We start from the raw sequence: 24167 nt of genomic DNA on the forward strand, positions 1-24167 counted from the left end.
TCAGTTGTTGGTTGAATGGGATACAGCAGCACAGCCAACAACCAGGAGGGGGCGGGGCTTGGAGTGGCTCATGTACATTTAAAGGGCCAGCACTCAAAACGACCTTTCTGGTGTCATTACTCAGAAATAGGGTTGAAGGTGGACCAGTGGAGTTGAATTAATGAAGAATGCAGACCCAAACATAGCATTTACAGTTTATGTAGACCACAGGGGAATGTTTGAAAATGCAGAATTCCATTTAAAAAAGCTAAATATCACTCCTTTAGTGCAAATGGGCAGTTTTTGGAGATATTTGTGCAAAGGAGATGGGAAATTGTTGCTTCTGATGAGAAACAAAGAGCTATGTATTGTGAGACTGGTGGGTGGGGTGGGGTTTTGGGGAAGAGGGGGGTGGGGGGTGTCTTCAGCTTTATGCATGTTGCGTAACTGCCTGGAGGGAAGCTATAGCCCAAACACACATGGCGTGTTTCGGTTACCTAACCCTGACGCATCGACCGGTGGCTTCCAGAGTTAAAGCAGCCTTGCTCTGTGTTCTCTGGAAGCCTGATTGACAGAATACAGAGAAGAAGTGTGCAGCCCACCTTTGAAGCGCTCACAAAGACAGCTGAAATCTGAGGAAAGCAGAACAAACAGTCCTTCGACCTGCCTTATGTAACTCATCAGCGCAGATCGAATCAAGGAGGGATGTTTGCTCAACGCTGCCATTATTGGCTCGAAAACGGTCATTAACCTTTAGACTGCTGCCTCACCTCTGCGTCACCTCACCATCACCACCGTCACCGGCCTCCGACCGACGCCGTCCCGCACTCCGGAGGACGCTGATTATTAAATTGTCTAAATTGCTGTTGGTGGGTGAATAGGCGTTGTAAGTGGAAACGGTGTTCAAGTCAAACGGACAGCTCGCCTAAAAGAAACACCACTGAAGGTCTACATGTCAGCTGACACAAACCGTATCGAAGTTCAATCAGTTGTCAGTTCTTTTAAGTTTGAAGGCTCATTTTCTTCTTTTTCTGTTTGCAAATTCTTCTGTTTTTTCTGCTTTTACTTGTTGCTGTTTCTTCCTAATCTTTTTCTTCATCTTGTTCTTCTACTTCCACATGTTCTACTTCTCATTTATCTTCCACTTTTCTTTTCCTGTACTTCATCTTCTATTTTTCTACTTCTGCTTCTACTTCATCTATTTCTATACCGTCTGTTCTACTTTTTCTACATCTTCTACTGTTAATATATCGTATTCTACTACTTTTTCTACTTGCTCTTCTACCTAATCTTCATTTTCTCCTTGTTCTTCTAGGCAAGGCAAGGCAAGTTTATTTGTATAGCACATTTCAGCAACAAGGCAATTCAAGGTGCTTCACACAGGACATTGAAATAAAAGAAACACAAAGAAACACATTTAAAACATTATAAAAGAAACATGTAAAAGGTGATTAAAAACAGCAAGTAAGAAAATAACACATAAAATTAAAAATAAATAAATAAATAAATAATAATAATAATAAAATAAAAATAAAAACACACATATTAAAGTAAGAGTTGCTGTGCAGAGTTTCAAAGAGAATATAAAATTTAAAAAGTCAAATCCTTTTCGTCAAAGGCAGCAGTGAACACTACACTGCACTACACTTCTACACTATTTTCTTCTATTTTTTCTATTTGTACTTTTACTCCTCCCACATCTTCTTTTCTTCGTCTTCTTTTTGTTCTGTTTCTTCCTCATCTTTTTCTACATGTTTTTCTACTTCTACATTGTCTGCTTCTTTTACCAATTCTATTTCCATATATTCTACTTCTCATTTATCTTCATTTTTTACCTGTACATCATCATCTTCTATTTTTCTACTTCTGCTTGTGCCTATATTTCACTTCATCTATTTCTACACTTTCTTTACTACTTTTTCTACATGTTCTATTGTTACTATATCGTATTCTCCTACTTTTTCTACTTAATCTTCTACCTAATCTTCATCTTCTCCTTGTTCTTCTATTTCATATTCTATTTGTACTTTTACTCCTCCCGCATCTTCTTCTGTTTTTCTACTTCTACATCGTCTGCTTCTTTTATCACTTCTACTTCCACATGTTCTACTTCTCATTTATCTTTGTTTCTTTCCCTGTACTTCATCATCTTCTATTTTTCTACTTCTGCTAGTACTTCTACATCTATTTCTACACCTTCTGTTCTACTTTTTCTACATCTTCTACTGTTTCTATATCGTCTTCTGCTACTTTTTCTACTTGCTCTTCTACCTAATCATCTTCCTTTCCTTGTTTTTCTTCTATTTATTTTTCTATTTGTACTTTTACTCCTACATCATCTTCTTTTCTTCATCTTCTTGTTCTGGTTCTTCCTCATCTGTTTTCTCCTTTTACTTCCGCTGTTTCATCATCTTCATCAACCACAAAACAAGACAAAGAACATCTAAAAGAATTATAATGAAAAAGATACCTTTTCCTAACACCCATTAAAAAAACAACTGAAATTACTTACGTAGGTTGTGTTTTATTTAACAATATAAATATAGTAAACCTTAAAGACAAATACATTGCAATATGACCATATATCACATTGCCTATGATGGTAAATATTGCAGTACATTTGTCTTTTGGGAGTTTATTTTATTAACATTTAAAGCTAAAACACTTAATGTGTCAGGGTTGTTTTTTTATTCAAACTTTTTTATCATGTTTTGACCATAGATGATATGAGGGAGAGTCAAAAAGTTCTCAGACAAATGTAATAAAAAGTTTATCAAAATAACAAAATTATTTGTCTACATAAGCTCCATTAGATTCTAAACACTTTTGCGATCTGTTTCCATTGGTACATTCTTTCCACAGTTTTGTCTTTGACATTTGTCTGAGAAATTTTTGACTTTCGCTTGTATATGGGTTCTTCAACTTTTGTGTTTTGTCGAAAATCAGCCTTTAAACATAAAAAAAATAAAGATTTTATATTTTTATTATTATTACAATTATGAACATTTTTATCATGCTAATAAGATTTGACCAGACTTTTAACCCTAGGACCTTACAAGATTTTATTACTTTTGTGAAATTTTTCAGAATTGTTTATTATTATGTAGAAAATCATGGTAAATGAAGTTACCATATTTGGTTTCTTACCCATGAGTGGCAAAAAAAAAAAAATCCAAGAAGTATATATAAAACTTACAAGAAAACATATGTAAGATGAAAGGAACATATATTTTAGAACATTAGAACATTTTTAGAACATTAGACCAACGTAAGTGGCAAAAAAAAATAAACATAAAATAAAAAAACACAAGAATTAAGTTCAGTAATTACAAGAAAAACACATGGAAGTTGGAAGGAACATGACTTCTAGATCATTAGACCAACATAAGTGCTGATCCAGACCCTGTCCACATCCACATTATCCCTTTGAACATCATTCCTTACATTAGTACCATTACTTCATGGTACCTAACAAAGCAGGTACACTCACTGTTTGTTTGCTTCAAATATAACATTAAAACCAAACCACAAAAAGATTTATATAAAAAGAAAGGGAAATATTCTAATGCAGATGTGGACCTTGTAGACCCTAAAGACCACATTGGACCCGAGATTGTTGACTCACTGTAACTGCTGCTGTCACTGTCTTGTAATGTATGCGGGAACGACCGAAAACAGTCACTTGCTCGATAAAAGGTTAATTGGTTGTTTTTGATGCTACTCTTTAACACTGGTTTCAATTCTAATAATTTAACAGAACCATCCATTTAGACCAAGAAAACCATTAAGACCATTTCCCACCGCAAAATAAATAAAAGTGAGTCATGTCGATGAATTTACACCACAGTTGCTCGTCACATGTGGTGGATGATCGTTTACTCTGAACGCTGATCAGCTGATGTTCTGTCAAACACTGTCGGTAGTTTAGTAGATCGGTACAAACCTCAGCACACACAGCAGAAAAAAAACATATTCACTTCCTCTGACTGATTATATAAACCATCATTAATGCCAGAGTTAATTTCCTTTGTTTGACAAGCTTCGTGTTCAGGCAAAGGAAGTAAATTTTCATTTGGATTCGGCAGCGACGTTGAGCATTTCCAAGTCGAACCATTTGCCAGGACTTTTTTTTTTTTTTTCCTGATGCCTATGAATTGTGTTGAAACCGCACCCGTTCGGCAAAACCCGGCACTGTGTCTGTAATAATCCAGAACTTTATGAGCGTGAATGGCTGCACATGAGCTAATGCTTAAATGTGGGTTATTCAGTACAAACTCCAACCCTGGGACTGAAACAACATCTTTAATTTTTTATATACGTGCAATGAATATTTACACTTTCCTGGAAATTCTAGTTGTCCTTTATAAGATTTATGGGCATCAGGTTTTTTACAGTTCTTCCACATATGATAGAATGTTATATTAACCCATAAAGACCCAGTGCTACTTTTGTGGCGGTTCCGAAATGAATGTTCCTCTATTTCTACCTTTCTTAACTGATGTATCACCAATATTTTTTACCTCCACCAAGGACGTTATGTTTCCGTCGGCGTTGGTTTGTCTGTTCGTCTGTCTGTCTGTGTGCAAGATAACTCAAAAAGTTATGGATGGATTTGGATGAAAATTTCAGGAAACATTGATACTGGCACAAGGAACAAATGATTAAATTTTCGTGGTGATCGGCCATGGGGGCCCACTGATTTGCCTTGGTGGATATCCACGCTCTACGAGTGCTTCTAGTTTATAATATTATCCTCTGTATTTTGCATTTTTTGGTGTAAGTCATGTATTTTCCTACACTTAGTCCACAGATCATGTAGATGTTCATAAAAACTCATTGTAAATTCAAAGTTAGTTATATCAAAACAGAGAACATTTAAGAGAAAAGTTACTTTTTTGGCAAACTGAATGTAAAAACAAGTGTGTCCATCCACTGTCATTGATCCAACTCTATGGGTTTTACTGGTGAATCAATGTTGTAGAAGATGGCGGTGTTTCCATGGTAACTACGGTGCCTGTGAACGTCCAAATGGGTCATATCTGATGGCCATGAAAAGACGATAAATTGCAATTTACACCAATTATTTACATGGATTAATAGGATTAGTGGATCAACACGTATTAAACAGTTTATATCTGTAGCTGGTTTGTGTCACCGGTGGATGTTTGGGTCTCTATGGGTTAACGTTGAACTGGAAATGAGAAGTAGTAAATGGCTGTTACTTTCATTCTGGTAATAAATTAGGTGTGCTATATGGACAGAAGTATTGAGACATGTTGAATCCAGGTGTTTCTTTTCTAACAGGCATCTGGGATACAAAACAACAATGATAATATAGTCTTACTCCTCCGGTGTCCGGGTGCGCTTTTTAGGCACACTTTGCACATTGTGTTAAAAAACTTCATATTATTTTTCACAATTTATATTAAGGTTAGAATACAAAAGTTGTTCATTTTTGCATGATCTTTAAAATTCTGGCCACCAACTAAAACTTGCACATTGTAAACAAAAGAAAATTACAAGACTAGCATCTGTCTCCCAAGTGTGCCTAAAATGCACTATTTCTTCCATTACAACCACTGTTTTTGATCCGACAGCCATTAAGGCATAAATCATGCTTTAACTGATATCTGGGCTTCATTTGAGTGGTGAGGGTCTAAATTAATTTATTAACGTTGTTAATGTTGCTGTTAATCATTGACTTATGCCAGGCTGCAAAAATCAAATAATATGTAATCCAATTTTTATGTAGTATTTTGAAGAAAAAAAAACGTTTTGTGTTTTTTGCATCAAAAAATGTAGTGAGATCGTTTAAAGGGTTAAAAAAAATCTAAAATGAATGATTATTTGATATGTATGATTAGGGCTGACCTTGATTTACAAAAATAAAAACAAATTTGAGCAGAAAAATAAATCAATATATAATATTTAATAGTTTGATTTATAAGTATGCCTTTTTGGCACACTTGGTGACAGATGCTAGTATTGTTGAACATCTGACCTAACGCCAAAAATAATCATGCAAATTAACCAATGTTGGAGTTAATCATTGACATATGCCAGGCTGCAAAAATCAAATAATATGTGATCCACTTTTTATGTAGTTTATTAAAAAAAATAAATTTTTTGTGTTTTTTTGCATAAAAAAAAAGGTTTGTTTACATTACAAACACGCCATTTAAAAGGTTAAAAAATGTGACAATTATTGAGTATCTGATATTTTTGTTTATGGCTCAAGTTGATGAAATAGAAAAAAAGTGTAAAAGAATTAAAAACAAAGTGTATGAAAAATTTTTTGACATTATTCCACAAGTGTGCCAAAAAGGCACACTTTGTGCTTAGTAAGGGCCTTGCTGGACAGGATACCAGAGGGTTAATATAGCTTTATATTGGGATAAATACCATTGCATTGCATTGGTTATTTTTTTTTTAAAATTGTTATCTTTGCTTCCAAAATGCCTCAGAAATCTAATTTTGTAGTGCAAACAGTGCGGGAGTTACAATAATTTGAATGCTGTAAAGTGCAGAATGTAGCGCTGGTGAGATTTCTGTTGTTAAAGGGTTAAAATACATATAATTTCCATATCATTTTGCCTCCGTGTGCAGTAAAATCCTGCTTCCACACACATCTACACATGGTAAACATGTCTGCATCTTTTCCTCACTTCACTGACCCTTAATGAGTTCACGTCCTCCCTCCTCTTCACACTTGTTGCCCATCCAGTGAACATCCCCGGAGTCTACAATTACACCCCCCACCTCCGACCATTAACACAATGTTCCTGTCGTCTCCACAGCGGGCGTCACAGCCCCGTCCGAAGCATTAAAAGCATCAAATCGGCAGATGAGGGGAAATGAAACGCGCGCAACTCTGCTGTTTTGATATTGAAGTACCTTATGTTCCTGCTGATTTTAACTTTCCATTAATGAAACTGTTTGTATTCATGAGCCGTTGCCATGCGAGGCCAGCTGCAAGACACATGACACATGAGTAATATTTAATGCATTAATTCTTTTTCCGGCTGATTGTGTTGCAGTTTTGTGCGTTCTCCATCGTCATATGCATGCGCGGCGTTTCCTGGTACGTAGACGGTGCATTCGAAGGCTTTCCGAAGTCTGAATATAAATCATCAGCCTGTGCAAACAATACGCGGACACACGTGTGCGTCATCATGCTGCCCGTTTACATGATGCGAGGACCGCATGCCGAGCAATCTGATTGGTTCATGTGTGTCAGGGAGAAGGCGACTGCAGTGAAAAATACCACGTTGTGCTGCTTCATGATGGGTTTATTTGTTCACCTGTTGATGTCATGAATCAGAGTGTAGTGACATGTAACCAGCCGCCGCCGTCGCTTTACTGCACACGCTTATTTCCACACTGTTTGTGGTGGATTGACTCATACGTTACACACAGCGAGGCCTGTTATCGTAGCATCTGATACTTACAGCCACATATGTGTTTACTCCTTTATAGGGCGCTCATAGAAATACTCTGAAAAGTAAAATTTCAACCTTAGTGTGTTATTGTAGGACATAATAAGACTTTATTACTTTTGTGGAAATTTTCGAAATTTTTTATTATTATGTTGAAAATCAAGGTCAGTGAAGTTACTATATTTGGTTCCTTACCCATAAGTGGCAAAAAATAAGCATAAAATTTAAAAAATATGAGAATTAAGTTTAAAAAAATACAAGGAAAACATATGTAAGTTGGAAGGAACATGTATTTTAGAACATTAGAAAATGACTTCTAGAACATTAGACCAACATCAGTGCTGATCCAGACACCTGTCCACATCCACATGATCCCTTTGAACATCAGTACTTACATTAGTACCATTACTTCATGGTACCTGAGGGCGAAGACACACCAACCCGATTTTCAGCATTGGACGTTGTCAGGCAGTCTGGAAAGGTCAGAGACATGAGTCTGTTTGGTGTGTTCCCTGCAATCGCCATTCTTTTCAGGCAATTCAACATGTGTAATCAGCCGTTACGCAGTCGTTCAGTCTGACCAATCTGATTGGTGGAGGGATGGCTCTTGATTAGCGAATCAGTGAACGAGTAGACCGGAATCTTTCTTCTTCAACAAGAAGAAGCCCGAGAACTGACAGCGCCAGTGTCTTCTTATCACTTGCCATCCGTTCAACGAGTACAACAACAATCCTTCTTGACTACTGAACACTCTCTGCTGACAACAATGACTGGCGACGGTGACCTCTGTGTTTTAGTCTAGAGAGACATTCCATCATTGCCGTTTTTTTCGTTTTTTGGGCCACAATACAGATTAGCACAACCTGCTGTTATGGAGACATTACGTCTCGCGCAAGGTCAGAACGTATGCTCAAGTCTGTTCTTGGCACTGTTTTGACTGTGTCGGGGAGACAGGAGCAAACTGATCAGTCAGGCTACCTTTTCTGGTGACGATCGGTAGTCGATTTGGTGTGTCTTCACCTTAACAAAGCAGGTACACTCATTGTTTATGTACAGACCCTGTAGACCACATTGGACCTGAGATTGTTGACTCACTGTCCTCACTAGAGGTGTTGCTGTCACTGTCTTGTAATGTATTCGAAATTACCAAAAATAGTCACTTGCCCAATGAAGGGTTAAGTCTCTCTCTGCTCCTGGTTTTCAACAGATGATTTTCACAATATAAAGCATTAAATTAAAAAAAGATTTGGAATGGGAAGTGCCAACAGCAGACCACCACTTCAGCAGTATTCTTCTGCTTTAAACCTAACATGTTGCGACTTCCTCCTCTTCATATTCTTTTGCATCATCAGGAACCGTTCTGTTTCTTGCTTTTCAGACTTTAACCGATTCTGAGTTCTGCAAACTCTCACCCCACAACCATCTAGAGCTGGTCTCAGTTACTGTGACTTTCTCCTCAGTGGCTTTGTGTTGCTTGTTCAGGTTTCAGACTTGTCTTAAATGTGGAATAATCCACGTCAGCAGAGTTCCGTTAGGAGTAAACAGCTGTTAACGCTATGAAACACAATTAGAACCATAACAGTGTGAACATCTGACATTTGTAAACAGTGGAACTTGTGTTCACCAGCTGCACCGGAGATGAACACCAGTGAAGGGGTTCTCTGCAGTATTGATATTCCAAATTCTTACCAGCAGGGGGCACTAGTACCAGAATACACTTAGAACTGAAACCACCAATGACCCAACCTGATGTATCCACAGACAGTATCAGTCACTGAACGTCTAAAGCTCATTGTTTCCACACATCTGTATTATGGAAACATCAAGTGTTCTTAAAAAAAAATTCATAGATGTTTAAAATAACACTGTCTTATAATGTTCATGTTCTGCATCAGCTGATAGTTTACATTATAGCTTTGTTAGCTTAGCTCTGTTTTTAGACTGAAAACAGCCGAAGTAAAACCACAAGTCACTTCTGTTCTCTGTACGGTTTGTGTTGTTAGTAGCTGAACTAAAGATGTTTGGAATCGAACAAACAAGGTCAGAACTGCCACAGTTTAGTCTGTACCATGGATGAACAAATGGCAACTTGACAAAGATAACATCCCATAACTAGAAAAGCACTTGGAGAACGCAGAATTCCGCCAAGGCAGATCAGTCACACACACAGCCCCCCGCCCAGACCACCACCAAAATGTAATCATTTGTTCCTTGTGCCAGTATCAACATTTCCTGAAAATTTCATCCAAATCCGTCCATAACTTTTTGACTTTACTTGCTAACAGACAAACCCACACTGAAAACATAACCTCCACCGTTCCTTGGTGGAGGTAATAACTTCATAAGCTTCTGAATGAAACTCACTGGTGTAGAAGAAACTGACATTTCTTTTTCTTCATCTTCTTCTTCGTCTTCCTTTTCTTCCTCCTCTTCTTCTTTTTCCTCTTCTTCTTCCTCTTCTTCTTCTTCTCCTCCTTCTTCCTCCTTCTCCTCTGTTCTGTCAGGACTCAATATTTGCGTCTTTTATTATCCTTGTAACGTCTGTGGAATCCTAACATTAACTTAGCTAAAGGGTAGTTTCACTTCTCCTTATTCGGTATTTTTTTATGAACCCTACATCCAATCTGCATTTTTTATACGTCATTAGAAACTGCACATCACCTAGTGTCTGTTTTTAACATGTGACTAAACTACATCAGTCGGCCTGAGTGACCTCATCACCCGGTGGATGTTTGGAGGTCATCTACAGTACTGGAAATATGCGTCAGATGCTACATTTCAGATCCAGCAGTTCAGTAGGAGTGAACACAAAGCAGGATTCTTTCTGTGAGAAGACGGAGGCGGGGGTGGGGGTTTGTGTGTGTGGGGTGGGGGGGTTTGAGGAGGCTAAATTCAATGGTAGAAGGAGAGGATTCTTCACTGATATTTTTCTCCTTCTGTGGAGACGATGTGAGCGTCGCTAGGAGAGTCTCCAGAAGGTTGGTAGATAAATATTTGCGGTGTACGTCGGCCAAGCCTGGCTGTTTCCCCACAGAGCGCTGCCCACATATCCCAGCTCGTATGCATGCACCCCCCCACCCACCCACCCAGGAACACCTCCAACCATGTGCATTCCTGCTCCGTCAGTCTGTCTGTTTGCATACATGCACATATACATTCCCACCCGTATTTATTACCCCCATACGCACAGCAGCAGCCACATGGAGTAACTTAATCTGAAGCCTCTGGTGTGTCCGATGATGGTGGTGGTGGTGGTGGGAGGGGGGGTTGGAGTTGGAGTTGGGGTGGTGGTGGTGGTGGTGGTGGTGGTGTGTGTGGGGGGGGGTGTCTCTATTAATAATTACACAATTGATCACCAGACTGGAGCAGAGGCCATGTTTTGGCATGTGGACACTGACAAACACATGTTGGCATCACTTTCTAAACACACAGGAGGGGATTTCCAAATGTACCCCACACACACACACATGCACGCACACACACACACACATATATACACACACACACCACCCCAGAACAGTCCAAAGGGTGTTTGATTGTCTTCTGCAGCTTCTTCTTCATTTACAGACGAACATGAGACTCAAGAGATACTACAGATGTTTAACTCGGTGTTGGTGTTAAAACAACTCTAACAGGAACATTTGATCAACACCTTCAGATTTCAGCGCCTGCACGTTCCATGTTGATATAATCTGTAAATTTAATCAGTTAAACAGCGTTCATTTGTGTCTGTGCACAGAACAGGTCCATTCCATTCATTATGTTGATTTATTCCTTCATTTTTGTCCATTTTCTTGATTCATTTGTGTTCATTATGTTGATTTTTTTTTTTTTTCCATTTTTTATTTTATTTTCTTCATTAAGTTCTTTTTTCCCCGTTACATTTCCTTTTCTTAATTAATTTTCTTCATTTTTTGTGCATTTTCTTGTTAATATTTTTCATTTTTTTGTGCATTTTGTTGATTCGTTTAGTTGGTTTTCTTACGTTGTTGTTAATTTTTAGTTTCTTCGCTATGTTCATTTTCTGTTCATTCACTTTGATTTTATTTTCCTGATGATTTTCTCCATTTTCTCGATAATATTTATTTTTGTTCATTTTGTTCATTGATTTTTGTAGTTTATTCATTATACTTCATTTTCTTGATTTTCTTCATTATCTGTTCACTTTTGTACATTTTCTGCAACATTTTAAATAATTTTGTTAATAATTTTCCTTTTTTATGTTCATTTTCTTATTATTTTATTCACTATTTTCTTACTTTTTGATCACTTCCTTCATTTTTTGGTTCATTTTGATTTAACGAGAGCATAAAATCAATGAGCGAGCTTATGTCTTATCTTTTACATTTAAAGAGACATAAAAATACGGTCAATCAAAAATGGAGACGTCGTCAATATTCACGATGAGGTTTTTAAAGTTTTGCCTCGTGAAGAAATGTAGAATTTCTGTTATGGTTCTTGATGTAAAAAAGTTTAAAGAGAAATTAATGAAATCAACATTGAAATCAGGATTATTATAATTGTGAAGTTTTTTCGATTAGTATTTATTTTTCTCTAGTACTAGTCAGTTTGAGGATTCACTTGCTTTTTTATTTTTTTGGTTATTATGAGGAAAAGCCTTAAGTCATAGAACCTGAAATGAAATGAGTTTTTTTATGTTTTTGCGGTTTTGCAGAATTTTTACATCAGTTTACTGATGTATTTGTTCGTCCTGGTTGTGTTTTTAGTTGAACGCGGTCTTCAGATGTTTTCGTGTTGACAGATTTCAGAAAGCCGCCACATCGTAACGCCTGTTATTTGAAGTATGCCGATCAGACGCGAAAAAACAACACAAAGACAAATGGCTCAACAGCAATCCTGTCAGCTCACTTTCTACACGATGGTGCAACAGCATCTTGAGTTTCATGCCTTCGACAGATCACGTCGAGGAGCCGGACTGAGCTGCCCAGTGGCCTTCTGGGAAAAGCCGTACTGAGAACTGCCGCCGCCGCATATCAGTGCAGTCAGAGTCCACAACCCTGTGTGTGTGTGTGTGTGTGTGTGTGTCTGTGGAAACCGTCCACTGTGGCAGAAAACAGCAGAACTAATGCAGCGACACCACACTGACTAACAGAAACACAATCAATCACAAAAACAATCAACAAGAGTGTGTATGTGATAACATTCCCCAAAAGCCTTTAGTCCGGTTGGCTTCAGCTCTGGGATTTCTGTCCAGGGACACGACGTCCCATGTCACATTTCAGTCCAGTCGACAGTTTCTGTTGCACAAGGACGCCCACGGTTTAACCCATAAACACCCAGGGCTACATTTGTGGAAGTTTTCAAATGAAGTTTTCTCTCTAGTTAGGGATTTATTAGCATCTGTTATAATATTATCCTCTGTTTCTTTCTTATAATTTAATCATGCTTTTAGATGTAAAGCACTTTGGTCTTCTTCATGTTGTAAAGTTCTGCATAAATAAACTATGACTGATTGATTGATTGATTGATTTTCCAGTGAAAATCAGGCATTTTCTTAGATTTAATTCACTGATTGTATAGATATTCATAGAAGGTCAGATTAAAATTGAGGGTTATTTAAAGCATTTATTAAATATCTTACAAAAACCAACAAACCTAATGTTGGATGTGATTCCTCTCTCATTTTAAACATCTGTCATCTGGGTTTAAAGGTTAAGGAAGTCTAAAGTGACTGATCAGCAACTTTACATATACTGTGTTTCCGAGAATAAAACGGGTACTTTAAAAGTTCATTACTTTAATGTACAAGTTTTAGTGAAAAAGGAACACTGATTATTTTAAAATGAACACCAAACAGGGATTAAACATGTTTTTAAGATGAAATATCTGACCAGCAGTTTTTTTTTAAAAGAAGAAATTAGTTACCAAACCATAGTAGATGCTAATGTTAGTGCAGTCACAGTATTTATATAATGCAGTCAACTAATTAGCATTGCTTGCTAGCATAGCTGAAAAGTGTGAGAGGTTTGTATTTGTGTTCTCATGAAGTTTTTTGGGAGCTCTGTCAAGGGATGATTTCAGTTTCAGGACGATGTGCGTTGAAGCATTTATCTCTCTCGGCCATCTTTTACGACTCGCTATGGCAACCTTGGTAGGACAAATCACTGTTGTATGAGTCAAATTGTGTAAAAGTACAGAGACTTTACCTTACAAGAGTATCTTTCAATTTATATGCCTATGGACAGGTCACATTGACATGCCGGTTGTCGTTGCAGGGACTGACGGTCTGAGGCTGCGACTGCAGTCAGTAGCACAACACTGCTATCGTTAACCGCACAGCTTAAGAGCTAAACAGTAGCCTGCTGCTAATGTTAGCCTGAGAACCTATCCAACTGACAAATGTTTTGATCTAAATCTGGGGGAAACTGAGCGGTGGAAGGTAATCGCACTGCCATAGCGAGTCGTTTGTCTTAGCAAGGTTGTCATAGCGAGTTGTAAAAATGGCCAACAGAGATAAATGCTTCTACGCATGCATGACTCACATCGTTCTGAGACTCAAATCGTCCCTTGACAAGCTGATCATTTGTTGACACTAAGCAACTTAATTATTAAGTTCGCAGTAGCTAGCATCGCACACTGTAGCTGCTGTAGAGGAGCTGAAGAGCTTTGGGGGATATTTTTTATTTTATTTTATTTTTAGGAAAAAATGCCAGGATTTCTTTTTACAAATAAATCAGTTTACAGACTTATATGAATGCAGGCTGAAACTGTAATTAGCTTGGAAATGTACTTGGCTAATGCTAATGAAGAATTACACAAATGTGACGTTACTTTGTTTCACATCTTAACCTTGTAACTCAGAAATAAATCAGTTTACAGACTTATATAATTACTGGCTGAAACAGTAATTAGCTTGGAAATGTACTTGGCTAATGCAAATGAAGAATTACACAAATATGACGTTACTTTGTTTCACATGTTAACCTTGTAGTTCAGAAATACAGTGGTCCCTCGTTTATCGTGGGGGTTACATTCTAAAAATAACCTGCAATAGGCGAAATCTGCGAAGTAGTCAGTTACCCTCCTTCAGCATGTCCAGAAGTCCAACTTTTTGTGCGATGGTTAGCATCTTCCTCTGCCTTTTGGGTGTGACCGCAGGTGCCTTTGTCGGTGCAGAACGTTTCGTTGACATTGTGGGTTTTATCGGGGAGAAAACTTGCAAACATACAGCACTTCAGAGTCACACTGCTAGCAATCGAACATTTAGGTAAATTTGGCAAACCGAACGCATTCTGTACTGTACAGGAGACATGGCACAGAGGAGATTGACTGACAGTGGTCTACAGTCTCTTAGCCAGGGGTGTCAAACTCATTTTAGTTCAGGGGCCATATTCAGCTAAATTTGATCTACAGTGAGCCGGACCAGAAAAATAATAACATAATAACCTATAAATATTGACAACTCCAAATTTTTGTCTTTGTTTTAGTGTAAAAAAAACATTAAATTATGAAAATACTTACTTTTATAAACTATCCAAAAAAAACTGTAAAAACTGAAATTTAAATAAAAAATGTTAGAAAATTTAGTGCAACTTTAACAATATTATTCCTCAACTTCTCATTTGTCCATGTGCATTATGGATCAGATCTACAAAGACACTAAACACTGAGGAACAGGAAGAAAAACTGTTAAAATTGTGCTTAATTTTCTTTAGACATTTCAGGTTGTTCATATTTGTTCAGGTGATTCACATTTTATTGTTACAGCATAGTTTGTAAATGTAAATATTTTCATAATTCAATGTTATATTTTGCACTAAAACAAAGAAAAAAATTTAAGTTGTTAATTCTAGATTTTTTTTTTTTTTTTGCTTAATTCAAGATTTTTTTTTACTTAATTGAAATTTTTTTTGGCTTAATTCAAGATTTTTTTTATTTAATTGAAGATTTTTTTTTGCTTAATTCAAGAATTTTTGCTAAATTTGAGGGGGGTTTTTTGGCTTAATTGAAGATTTTTTTTACTTAATTGAAGATTTTTTTTTTTTTTTTGGCTTAATTCAAGATTTTTTTTCCTTAATTCAAGCAATTTTTTTTTTTTTTTTTTTTTTGCTTAATTCAATTCAAGACTGTGGAATTTTTGCACTTGGCAAAAACATCCCAGGGGCCGAACTGGACCCTTTGGCAGGCCACATTTGGCCCCCGGGCCGCATGTTTGACACCCCTGCCCTTAGCCAATCAGGACGCAGAACACAATGCGTGGGATCTCCCTTAGCCAATCAGGATGCAGAACACAATGCGCATTCAAACGCTGTAAAAAAAAAAAAGCATGCAAAATTGCACTAAAAAAAATCCGCGAAACAGCGAGGCTGCGAAAGGTGAACCACGTTATAGTGAGGGACAACTGTAAATCAGTTTACAGACTTATATGAATGCAGACTGAAACAGTAATTAGCTTGGAAATGTACTTGGCTAATGCTAACGAAGAATTACACGTTAACCTTATAATTCAGCACAAGAATCATCATCTAAACTAATTATCATAGCTTATCTTAACTTGTAGAATAGGCTATGCTCTCATCATACGGTTCACTTCATAAACACTTAGTGCTGCCACACCTTAGTCTTTCTAATGCTGGAAAATCCTGCTTGTAGGTGACAAAAAAAAACACAAGTGTCAATTTTGAGCTCGGCTGCAGCGCCTGCGTTGCTACCGGCTTCTCTTTATATTCTTTCTAATTGCAGAAATCGCAGTCATCTGCCGTTTACAACCTGTTGACAGCGGCGTATGTAAAAGCTGACGCGCCGACCTTGTATCATGACAGGATAATGAATGCAGACGAGAGCCAGCGTTCAGAAAACAGTGGGATGTGGCGTTCGGCGTGGGACAGTGAATGCAGTTTAACCCTTTCCCCCCGTTTCCCTGCACTCAGCTCTTCCTGTCCCCACACATTCCATCTCCTCTGTGTGGCATAACACGCCCACTCAGTCTTTCCCACTGTGTCGCTGCATAATAAAACTCGCCTGCAGCCTCTTCTCATTCTTCTCCCCTTCATCCAGTATACAACGACTTGAAAAACCCTGACAAAACATACAAAAACCGCAACGTTTAATGACTTAAACCTTTTAATATGTCACAGAAAAGTGGCTTTCTCCACTTCTGCCTCTTGAGATTTCATAACACCTTGTCGCTGTTATGTTTGCACATGTAGCTGTAAGCACTTTTCATGCATGTGTGTACGTATGTCGGATTATTTCCAGTCCACTTGTGTCTTTTTTATGTGCAGATGGTATATGTTACACTCTCACACACCTGGATAAATAGCTCAGTGCATGCCGTTTTCACTGTTGCAGCTTTGATTGACAGCGGCGGGGTTAAAAGCAGGACAGAGTGTGTATGAAAGTGCATTCGGCTACGTGCAACCAGCAACACACAACCTGCAAAGCATAATGTATGGAAATTTACAGCTGAGCATAAAGGGAGAAAGTGCAGCGTTCACTGTTCTCACGGTGCTTAAAACAATAAAAAGCTTCCAGGGCGATGATTGTTGTGGTTGTGTCGAGGTGTACAAAGAGTAACACATTAATACGCCATAAAAAGAGATGAGTGTTGACTCAACAGATTCAAATTCATGACAGACTTGGAACGCCGTGTTCACAGAACTGAAACCAGCGATTATTCGTCTACTGTTTACCCGAATAATCCATTAGTAGGTTGTAAAATGTCAGAATGTGGATCAACTTCACATGACTTGGCATTTTCTGTTCCTGGGTCTGAAAAAAAAAAAAAAAAGGAAGGTTAAAGTATGCTGTCTCTTACAACATGAAAATGAAATGAGCAAAGTAAGCATGAAATTTTGAAAAACATGAAGAGTAATTAGCAAAATAATTAAACAGAGTGAGCAAAACTTGGACGTAATTCTCAATAAAATGAGCAAAATTCTACGTAATGAAGAAAAGTCAACGAAATTCAAAACGTTCAACACAATGGAAAACAATAAGCAAAATAATGAATGAAAGTGTTAAATAAATGACTAATAATGAAAAAAATTGACCAAAATTTTCAATAAAAGGAGCAAAAATAAACAGCGAAATGAACAAAAATGACCAGAACAATCAATAGAATGAATTAAAAACATAAAATAAACGAAACTGTTTAATAAAATGATCAAAAATTGGGGGGGGTCAACATAATGAACAAAAAATCCATAAAAAGACTAAAAATTGAATGAAAGTGTTTAATAAATGACTAAACCAACTAGCTTTTACCTCCCAGTGTCACATCTGTCTTTAATTAACACAGAGCAAAAAAAAAAATTACCAAATTTCTCAATAAAATGAGCAAAAATAAACTAAATAAACAAAAAATGACCAGAACAATTAACAGAATGAATAAAAAACATAAAAATACACTAAAGTTTTCAACAAAATTATCAAAAATGAGCAAAAAATCAACATAATGAACAAAAAATGAACAAAATTCTCAAGAAAATGAGTAAAAATCAACAACTAAATGGACAAAAATAACCAGAACAATCAATAGAATGAATAAAAAACATAAAAATAAACTAAACTGTTCAACAAAATTATCCAAAAAATCAACATAATGAACAAAAAATGCATAAATAAGATGAAAAATTGAATGAAAGTGTTCAATAAATGACTACTAAAATAAAAGGAGCAAAAATAAACTAAATGAACAAAAATGACCAGAACAATCAACAGAATGAATAAAAAAAAAAAAAACATTAAATAAACTAAACTGTTCAACAAAATTATCAACAATGTGCAAACAAATCTACATAATGAACAAAAAATGAACAAAATTCTCAAGAAAATGAGCAAAACTCAACAACTAAATGGACAAAAATAACCAGAACAATTAATAGAATGGATAAAAAACATAAAAATAAACTAAACTGTTCATCAACATTAAAAAAAAATCAACTTAATGAACAAAAAATGCATAAAAAAGATGAAAAATTGAACGAAAGTGTTCAATAAATGACTACTAAAATAAAATGAGCAAAAATAAACAACTAAATGAACAAAAATGACCAGAACAATCAACAGAATGAATAAAAACATTAAATAAACTAAACTGTTCAACAAAATTATCAAAAATGCACAAAAAAATCTACATAATGAACAAAAAAATGAACAAAATTCTCAAGAAAATGAGCAAAAATCAACAACTAAATGGACAAAAATAACCAGAACAATCAACAGAATGAATAAAAACATAAAAATAAACTAAACTGTTCAACAGAATTATAAAAAAAAATCAACGTAATGAACAAAAAATGCATAAATAAGATGAAAAATTGAATGAAAGTGTTCAATACACGACTATACTAAAATGAGCAAAAATAAACAACTAAATGCGCAAAAATGACCAGAACCATCAACAGAATGAATAAAAAAACATTAAATAAACTAAACTGTTCAACAAAATTATCAAAAATGCGCAAAAAAAAATCAACATAATGAACAAAAAAATGCATAAAAAAGACAAAAAACTGAATGAAAATGTTCAGTAAATGACTATACTAAGCAGCTTTTACCTCCCACTGTCACATCTGTCTTTAATTTTCCTCTGAAATAACTGAAAATAAAATGGTTCAGCGGTTCAGGTGAAGTCTATTAACTGGACTGAGACCATTTGACTTGTTTTTGTGGAATGACTGGGTGGATTCATGTGACGGCCTCATGTGATGTCATGTAGTAACGGCTGCAGCTCTACATGTTAATAAAGTGGGACGCTCCAACACCGGCTTCACTTACACTGTAAATGCATTGTGTTGCTCTAACGCCCAGAGGGAAATCTGTCCTTCCGTGACTACAGTGGGCTGTAAACAATGAGCCACAAAGAACGACAAAACCGCAGAGTGTACTGTAAGGCTGATCGTCATTCTTTACGTTATTACCGTCAGCCCGGGTTGAGGAAAACCACGACTGAACCACAGATATTTTAATCCTCTGTTAGTAAAAACTGTCTCACAAATGCTCAGATATGACAGATCAACTATGTACGTACGTCATCTTATCTGTTTGCTTTTATCTATAACGGATCAAACAACTGTAGCTGCAAATTAAACCCACTGTTAATGTAAGAAAAGAAAAAACGCAAAGAAATACTGAGTCAGTGTAGTTTTTTCCAGGACATGTGGTTTCTTTTCTGACCCGGGGTCTGTGTTACATGCAGATTTTTGTATGCGCGCAACAAATAAAAATGTGTTATATCTGAAAAATAGTTTCTCTTTTAACTCAGTAAATATTTATTTTTAAAATAAAGTGCTTCCAAACTTGCTTCATAACATTAATCTACATCTTGTTTTGAATTTTTAGCCCCCATGTCCTGCTTTTAGGTACCAGTTTCATAGAAGAACCCATCAACAAAATGAGCATTAAACCAAAGATGTTAAGAAAAAATGGGTGAAATCATCAACAAAATGTACAACAAATGAGCAAAGCTTTAAAAAATCCGCGTAGTAAAAAAAAAATCCAGAATTTTCAGTAATGAATAAAAATTAACAATAATGAAATTAGCATTAAATCAACTCAATTTAGAAAAATGAAAAATAAAAATTCTCAGTAAAAATAACAAAATAAACAACTAAATGGACAAAAATGACCAGAACAATCAAAATGAAATAAATAAATATATATATATTGAACAAAAACGGAAACAAAATGAGCATTAAACCAAAGACATTAAGAAAAATGGGTAAAATCATCAACAAAATGTACTACAAATAAGCAAAGTGTTAAAAAAAATCAGCATAGTTAAAAATTTGTGGAATTTTCAATATTGAACAAAAATTAACAAAATAATGAAATAAGCTTTAAATCAACGAAATTTAGAAAAATGAAAAATAAAAATTCTCAGTAAAAATAACAAAATAAACAACTAAATGGAAAAAAATGACCAGAACAATCAAAATAAAACAAATATTTTTTTAAAAGAAATACTGAATATATTGAACAAAAATGGAAACAAAACAAACATGAAATCAAAGATATTAAGGAAAAATGAACAAAATAACTAAATGAATAAAATATTGATCTAAATGGGTAAAAATTACCAGAACAATGAACTGAATGAACAAAAAAAAAATGACAAAATTTTTCATATAATGAGCAGAAATGAACAAAATTATTCCCAAATGTTCAACAAAATGAACAAAAATTTGCCCAAAAATGTAGTGACATGTAGTGGTGAAGTTGCAGATTCATCCTCTGTCAACGTCAACATTGGTCACAAAAAACAGCTGAAATGGTCCAAATAGATAAAAGTCTGTTTTGAAGTCCTGTAAATCTTATGTTTAAAGGACCTTCAGAGGTTAATCGAATGTTATTGTTGTTTTTTTTTAAATATTTTTATATAAACTGGGTTCTTCAGAGCATTTATATCCGACTACATTAATCACATTCTCACTCTATAAAACCACATCTGAAGATGGATCATCATCATCATCATCATCATTTCCTGCCGTTCCACAAAGACTCTCTCTGAAATCAGATGCATACGCTGTGGTCATTGAGGACATTATATCTTCATGACTGACAGACTTTCTGGCGTCATTGAAGGAAATTAAATGAGGTGACACTGGAGCTATCCCGCTGCTTCGCTCTGCCAGCGTTCATTCCTCGTATCGGCAGCTGCTTCCAGTCCGATCCAGGTTCGGGTTGCACCGTTGGACAGACTATTCAACGGCATTAAGTATAATAACAGCATTGGAGGATTTACACAGGCTAAAGGCGCTGGCATACAAATACCGCTGTCGCTTTGGAAAAACAGTTTGGGCAGATTTATCAGGATTTTCACATCCATTTAATGCTTTAACGGACTCCAGAAGAAACGGCTCTGCTTCTATCAGTAAAACTATAAGCATTAAATAAGCAAAAATCAAGAAAAATGAACAAAATTCTCAATAAAATGAACCAAATTATCAACAAAATCAGCAAAATATTCAACAAAATGGACAAAAATAAGTAAAAAAAAACTGCATTAAGAAATTAACATGAGAAAATTAACAAAATAATCAATGAAATAAAAATGAACATAACTCTCAATAAAAAGAACGAAATAATCAACAAAATGAGCAAAATATTCAACAAAATGAACAAAAATTTACAGAATATCTGACAAAATGGAAAAAGATAAGAAAAAAATCAACATAAAAAAACAACATTTTCAATGAAAGGAAAATAATTAACGAAATGAGTTTTAAATCGAAGAGATTAAGATAAAATGGGTAAAAAAAAAAAAGTTAGCAAAGTATTAGAAATTTACAAAAATGGGAAAATAATATTCAAAAATTTACAAAATAATAACCATTCAATCAATAAAAGTAAGAAAAATAAACAAAAATAAGCCAAAAAAAATCAACAAATTAACAAAGAAACATAGTTCTCAAAATTAACAAAATGATCAACAAAATAAGCATTAAATCAATGAAGTAAGAAAAATGAACAAAATTCTCAATAAAATGAACTAAATAATCAAACAAAATGAGCAAAATGGGCAAAAATAAGTGAAAAAACATCACATTAACAAAGAAATTAACAATTCTAAATAATATTTGCAAAATTCACAAAATAATCAACAAAATAAATCAATTAAATAAAAAAAAAAATGAACAAAATTCTCAATAAAAAGAACCAAATAATCAACAAAGTAAGCAAAATAATCACCAAAATGGACAAAATTGAACAAAGTATACAACAAAATGGAAAAAGATTAGCAAAAAAATTAACAAAATTCTCAATAAAAAGGAACAAAATATTCAACAAAATGAAATTCAAATAGAAGGAATTAAGAAAAAATAGGTAAAAAACAGTTTGCAAAGCATTAAAAAATCCACTTTGCTACAGAATAAGGACTGATTCAACTTGTAGTGATGGACGACTGCAGGACGGTGGTGTCCAGATAACCCTGTCTAACCTCCTGAGTTGAACCGTCTGGGACAGAAAAGGGAACAAAAACACACACCACTGCCGTCGTTATTGCATCAATTGTCTCATAGATGGAGAAACGAGGCAGAAAAATAAAAGGGACCAAAGGGCAAAGCACAGAGGGAGGATGGAGGAGGGAAAAAGGGGAAATAAAAAGGCAATATCTGCTTAAAACCTCTGAACATCCAGGGACCAGGGTTACATTTAATCCAGTCCTGACATGAGTTAACTCATAAAGACCCCAAACCATCTACTGATCTGAACTGGTTAGTACGTGTTGATCCACTAATCCTGTCAATATGTGTAAATAATTGGTGTAAAATTCTCAAAAAAAGAGAGTAAAAGAAGTATTGAATTAGGGATGCACCGATACCACTTGTTTCCAGACCGAGTAAAGTACCAGTACTTACATTTGGTTACTTGCCGATACCGAGTACCGATATGAGTACTTAATAATCCCATTACAGTTCTTAGTTACTTTCGTAAATATGCTTTATTGTCGTTGTCATTAGTCTGACTGGAACAAAGTGCTGATACTGACATTTAATGATTTGGAATGAGCGTTTCTTAATCAATCCACCAGGGGGCGCCACTCTGAATTAAACATACTTGCTAAATATCATGAAGAAGAGTAAATTTTTTGAGATGAAGAACGTGGCGACGACAGAGGAGGTAATACTGATATGGATACTAGGGATGTAACAATGTGAAATTTTCATATCATGGTTATTGTGACCCAAATTATCACGGTTATCATTATTATCACGGTATTGTTGAAATGTGCTCGAAATGTTCAAAAAGTATTTGTCTTATACACAGCCTGACATAATTTAACCAAGTTGTATTTTGGAAAAAAAACAACAAAAAACCAAATAAAATACTAGGTACAATCTACTTCCTGTTGGCAGAAACATTCAAATATTAACATGTAAACTTCAAACATACAAATGTGCATTAAAGATGGCACCTTATAGCCATTGTTTGACCATTTTCCATATCAACTTTGTGTTGAAAGTGCGGTAATCAGACACAGTTATCATGATAATTAGAATTTAAACTGTAATACTAACCGTCTGGAATTTTACCGCAGTTTATTGTTATACGGGTAATCGTTATGTCCCTAGTGGATACTTATGTTGATATTGATGAGGGTAGTTTTCATAAATATGTCAGTAGTTTTTCTCTAACTCACACAGTCGCTCTTTGAACAGATCCGCTACCTCCACAGTTCCCAATGGTACTGCTCCGAATTCTCCATCTGGGTGTGCATCTGCGAGCACCTGGAAAATGGACCGAATTATGTACAGAATGTAGACAGAGGATAGACAGGATGCGCCATGTGTATCCGTCTGTGTCTTTAACGTAACTTTCAGCCACTGTTACTTTTGTCACCGTCATTTATTTTGAAAAATCTCCACACTGTTGACGTTACTCCTCCGTCACGTACCTGCTGCACTTAACTGTGAACGTCACGCTGCTGTAAAGTGGTATCGGTGTGTTTGTATCGGAGCACTTTTACAAGTACAAGTACACGCGCTCAGTATCGGTACCTATACCTGATACTGGTATCGGCATCGGTGCATCCCTACAGTGAATCAACTAAATTAAGGAAAAAGGAAGATCAGTCAGATCAGTAGCGCTGTTGTTTTTCTGTCACTTCTTAAACATTGCCGATTACCTCAGTACATCACTCAAAAAGCGAACTTTTTTTTTTTTTTTTTTTTTTGCAGTTCATGATCTGATTGGTCGACTATTGAAACAGTCAGATTCAGTTCTACTTCCCAGTGATGCTAATACATGTAACGCTAAGTCGGCTAAAATTTACTTAGGGGGTCA

General features: G+C 35.7%; 1 protein-coding gene across 1 annotated transcript in view; it reads left to right on the forward strand.

The window, feature by feature from the left end:
* The window catches only part of LOC115438402 (insulin receptor substrate 1-B), a 96590-nt gene that overhangs the window by 66046 nt on the left and 6377 nt on the right, over window positions 1-24167 (forward strand). The gene's annotated exons all lie outside the window — the stretch shown is intronic.

This window comes from Sphaeramia orbicularis, chromosome 18 (assembly GCF_902148855.1).
Source record: "Sphaeramia orbicularis chromosome 18, fSphaOr1.1, whole genome shotgun sequence".
Classification (NCBI taxonomy): domain Eukaryota; kingdom Metazoa; phylum Chordata; class Actinopteri; order Kurtiformes; family Apogonidae; genus Sphaeramia; species Sphaeramia orbicularis.